Raw genomic sequence first — 5591 nt, forward strand, 5'->3', positions numbered from 1 at the left:
AAATTATAATCAGCTACAAGCTTGCTAACAATGTCACTAATTTATAATCCTATTGAAAAATATAATTGTATGAGATGTTAAAACAAATTGATTATTAATCATTTGAAAGTATCAAATATTTTCAAATTTATCTTACATGACTTATAATGATATTTATTTTAAATATTATTATAATGATACTTAGTTAAAAAATATAGGAAATAAATAATTTTAATTATTATATAATTTAATTGTTATAAATTTTTTATTGAATTTCTGTAAATTAGATCGATTGCAAATTTCTAATCCATGTTCACTTCCTTCATCCAATTCATTCCCCCCCGTTTACCCCCCTTTCAATTTCACTTCCCTCTTCAATAAAATACAAACCTAATTGATAGCCTCTTCCTCATCTCTCTTTAACCTCTGCTTCCTTCCCTCTGTTAAAATCAACTAATCAGTCTCTTAGGTTTTCCTATTAGTGTTATTAGTGATTATCTCGACTATTCTCTTCGGAGAAGTCAAGGTGTTGCTGCTCAACTAGATCGATTAAAATGAATAGATACTCAGGTATTCTCTTTGTCCTTGCTACTCATGTATTTTTATTTATTATGACCCCGAAACCCCCATTTTCAATCTGTTTTCTTTAGTTTTTATTTTGAAAGCTTTTGTAATTAAAGAGGCTTTGCTATAGGTTTTGGTTTCAACTTCTTGATACAATCTTTCTCTTCATCCGGGCTTTAACTAAACACCCTATTCTTCCAAGATGACTGCTCTTTTGCACTCTATTTTTGGTAAATATTAGTCTCACAGTTTGGTTCTTGATTGATTTTTTGTTTCATGGTTTTGTTTGTTTGGTGATTTTAACTAATGGGTTGATTCCTTTTTGGTGTAAACAGAGATTCTGACTCCAGCTTTTCCCCATCCGTTTGTTCCTATTGGTGCTGCTGCTGGAGCAGATCGTCCAGCTCCATTGATTTCGAGCAATTGAGGGGGAAGAAAGAAGGGGAGGATTGGGAGGAAAGGTGGAAAGGGCATACGGATAGGAGGCCGTTTGGGCCTCAATCGATAAGTTTTGATGTGTTGTTTTATGATGTTAGTTTTGTATAAGATGTAGGAATTATCTGGCTATATAATACCTAAAATACACACATACACACTTCTTGCGAGAAATATAAGAGGCATGGTCAAAATATGTCATGCTCATCATATGAATATGAAAAACGTTCTTATTAGATACAAAAAAATATTATCTAGTTGGATTGGATGAGAAGCAGTAGGAATCAATAAGAACGTGGAAAGTGCAAAAATATGTATCTCTTGATTTAATTTAGGTTAGAAACGTAAAATCTAGATATGTATAGCATGTTGGCAGTACCAAACTCAAATTATCAGTATCATACCACAGTTAAATATATACGAGACTGTACTTACTAAATCACCTGGTTCTTAGAAGGAGAGTAAACATTTTACTTCAAATTAATTGCAAAATTGACTAGAAGAACATACATACTTTAGATAAATAACTCTCTTAACCCTGGCATGCATAAAACGTGATACAAGTGTCAGCACCTGTTGACCTTGAAGAACTAATATAAAACATGCAATAACTTCCCCAACAGAATCTGGCAAGTCCAACCCAACAAATTCAAGCCCTTGAACTGTGTTAGACATGGTTAAGCAGAGGTGCAAAAGCAGATAAAACCCCATAAAAATGGTAGATGTTGTCGTAAAATTAGCAAAATACTGGATACTCAGTTTCCAGAGTCCGACTGTGGCTCCACCTGTACTGATGCTAAAACTTGTTCCTTGTCGGAAGCAATGTCCATAGGATCAACTAGGCGTACATTTTGAGCCAACAAAGTAGCATGCTGCTCAAAACTTTCTCTTACACCTTGTCTTGCCCCATTTTCTATCATACCTTGCATCATCGTACTCTGCAAAAAGTTAAATTGGGTTTTATAAGCGGTCTTGTCCCTAAAGCGAAATCTATGTCATTTGAAAGGATTTATTTCGTGCTACCGGGGGTAATGTGTACTTGAAGCAGGCTGTTGTCGGGCACCCAGTCATGGATCCTGTTTCTGGGGAAAAGGTTGATACCTCTGGATTTGGTTGATTATATTCACTTGAGATGATGTAGTGAAAACTGAAAAGTTTATTTCGTAGAGAAATTGCGTAACGTATATGTAGTCCTTTCATTACCTATTCAGTTTTTTTACCTATAATTGTTATTGCTTGCATCGTTTTTATATACATACGAGTCGTATATGATAATATTGACTTCCTGATGGTGAAATATCATACAGGTTGGAGAAAAATATATTTGCGGTCTTCGTCTCCGAGGAAAAGCAAAGAATAAAATCCTAAAAATATGTGAAGCTTTTGGAGCAAAACATTATTCTTTTAGTGAGGACTAGCTAAGCAAGCTCAAATGATAACTGAGGTATTCATAGTGCTCCGTTTCATGCTTATGTATCACTCATTGTACATTGTTGGAACTGCTATGTCAAGTTGAAGGGGTCTTGTTCACCTAGGCAGCTGTTGCCTATATTTCTGTCTATTAACACTGAAGTTTCCCTCTTTTCTTTACTTTCATTGTCGTGCTTTACTTGAGTCCTGCACAATTTTCGCTTAATATTTTATTGATAAAGTGTTTTATTGTCGATAGAAAGCCGATAAACGTAAGAAAATACATGCTTTCAAGAGGCAGAATGCATGGCAACAATTTCAGACTACCAAAGGCCGAGCTAAGAAGGTTTGTTTTAAATCCATTTATCATTGTATTAATAGCAACATTGAACAACTCATGATCAGCCTATGTTCTAATAAGATTTACTATTTTAAGCAATTTTTTTTTGTATATGTGGCTTTACAGTTACTCATGTCATGCAAATGCTGCAATTTGGTAAAAGTTTCTGTTATTTGGTATCAAGTTAATTGCACTTTACAGATATTATATATTTTTAATGCAGGGTACTCGAATTGACAACGCACCATTGAATGGCAATGACTTCCGAAGCAACAATGATGAAGATGAAGATAAAGATGTTGATCGTTACTCCCTTCATTAACTATAGTAATTTTATTTTAATTAGTTATATCTACTGTGTTAATCAGGAAACCTGATTTGTAAGATAACCAAGTTGTGCTTGTAAACTGAATTTAGGTTGTGGGTGTTTGTAAACTGAATTTTAATTTGCTTTCTACTTTTGATTGTGAATTAGTATGGATTTACGGTATAACTAATGTAAATTATGTATTATGAGTTGATTGCGAGGTTTAGAGTTTGTTTTGAGTTTGCGATTGCATAAGATTTTAGCAGGTTAAGAATTTAAATTGGAAGCCGAAAATGGCCGGATACTGAAAATTTAGTTTTTGGTTATTCTGGAAAAACAAACTTACGACGGTTGTTCTTCAAACATTCCGTCGTAATTATTCTGGTAAAATGAACTTATGACGGTTGTTCTTCATATATTTCGTCGTAATGTATCCATTTTCATATTTAATTTTTTTTTTTTGAATTTTCATTTTCCCAGCTTGTAGGCCCCATATCCTAAAATACGACGTTTTTTTTGTCGGAAATTTCTAACTTACGACGCATTCTTCCGTCGTAAGTACATAACTTACGACGTTATTGTTCGTCGTATTTTGGTATTTTACGACAATAAATTCCGTCGTAAGTTGATTTATTATTTTATTGAGTATGTGGGCCCCTACTTCCTAACTTGCGACGCAATTTTATCTTGTGACGAAAAAATGAACTTACTACTCGACCAAAAACGACGAATTTTTTCCGTCGTAAATGGCTCGATTATGACGATTTTAGTTCAAAAAAACCGTCGTAAATGGCCAGATTTCTTGTAGTGTATGTAATTATTTATATTAAATTCTAATAAAATTATATAAAAAAATGAAAATATATAAATACTAACCAAGACCCGTGCATCGTACGGGCCGTAAACTAGTACAAAATAATATGTAAATATTTTATTATTTTTCATAATTTATTTTATAAAATAATAAAATTGTAAATACTATAATATGTCCATAAATTACACAAATTATAGTTCAATATATTAACGGCATTATTATCAAATTATTGTACTAAGATCACGGCCCACCCCACAAGCAGACATTGAACCAGTACATTTAAATTTGTAAAAGCAGGGGAGTCTGTTAAAAAATAGAGGAATCCTCGGCAGTTGGCACGTCCTAACACTGTTACTTATCTAATTTTCTATATTCAATTTTTCCAAAAGAAAAAACTATCAAGTCAATTTTCAATTCAGTAAATCATAAAGTTTCAAATAAAATATAACCTAAGCTATATTACTTTATTATTTTACTTTATAACTTTTAATGTAAAAAAATTATCTATAATATTTAAATTTAGCAAACTACATGAAACATATTTATTAATAAAATGTAATATATATTTATTATGTATTTCTTTCGATAGTCCCCATTTAGAATAACATTTGCCAAGTTAACGTGCACTTAATTCTTTTTGTCAAAAGGAAAAAAAGAGTAGTCAAAAGTGATGGTTGTTAACGTGTTTAGCGAAGGTGGGCAGTAATCGAGCACTTCAGCTACCAATAAGTTGTACAAACACATATCGGTAAGTAAAAATAACTTTTACCCGCCCATATAAATTGGTAGATAATTTATTGGTAAGTAAAAGTCAAATTTCTTGTAGTGATAGAAAATAAAAGACTCCCTATTATTTTCCAGATCATGAATTTCGACTCCATCCTTATGTCTCCATAACGATGCCATTATGTTTTTCATTTCCATGAAATCAATATTCTTCTCCGTTAGAAATGCTCCCACCAAAACAAAAGTTTGCTTATTCGGTTCGACCTCCTCCTCTGCCACCAGGACTCCTCCTTCATTCTCCTCATCCAATGTTAATCTTGCATACATCTCCTCCAGATTTTGATGTAATGATGCCATAACACCTTTCAAAGACTACTAACTACACAATGATACTAATATTTAAAACTTATCACAAGAACAAGACAACAGACTACTTGTCACAAGAACAAGACTTTTTTTATCATCTGGACAACATATTTGACAAAATTTGAGTAGTAACTTAAGTTTGCGGAATTGTTGACAGTGTTATTTATCGAAATGTAATTATAGGTGTATCTGGTTCTAAACAATATTCTTTTACCATTATTAGTTCCTACTATTTTAGTAGGAAATGATAACCAACCAAAACCTACCTAAATTAGCATAACCCCTTAAATTCACATCATCAAATTGCTAACTTTTTTAAAGATAAAAAAATGTCATTTATTAAAAATTTTTTCGGACTATATCTAATAGTAAATGAAAAAAAATGGAAACCTAATATGTAGCTTCCGAAGGTGGACAAGATCACACAATCCACGTTGTATGTCTACAGTTTTAAAGTATGAAATGATGTCATTTTTAAAGAATTATTTTCTACTATATCTAGTAGAAAATTATAATAAATTATAATATATGATCTGTAGGTTTTGAATCTCAACATGACCCCACAATCCAATTCTTCAACCCGCTTATTTTTTAGCTTAACACTACAACAAATCTGGCCATTTACGACGGTTTTTTTGAACTGAAATCGT

General features: G+C 32.2%; 1 long non-coding RNA gene across 2 annotated transcripts; it reads left to right on the plus strand.

Annotated features, from left to right (window-relative positions):
• Positions 1 to 335: 335 nt before the first annotated feature.
• Positions 336 to 3337, plus strand: LOC141701992 (uncharacterized). Of its 2 annotated transcripts, none has more exons than XR_012566968.1 (6): positions 336 to 549; positions 674 to 773; positions 879 to 1074; positions 2286 to 2422; positions 2648 to 2734; positions 2952 to 3337. It is a non-coding gene; the product is annotated as an uncharacterized LOC141701992 (long non-coding RNA). The 2 variants fall into 2 exon arrangements; XR_012566969.1 differs by having other exon boundaries at positions 879 to 1004.
• The last annotated feature ends 2254 nt before the right edge of the window (positions 3338 to 5591 follow it).

This window comes from Apium graveolens, unplaced genomic scaffold (assembly GCF_009905375.1).
Source record: "Apium graveolens cultivar Ventura unplaced genomic scaffold, ASM990537v1 ctg4500, whole genome shotgun sequence".
NCBI lineage: Eukaryota > Viridiplantae > Streptophyta > Magnoliopsida > Apiales > Apiaceae > Apium > Apium graveolens.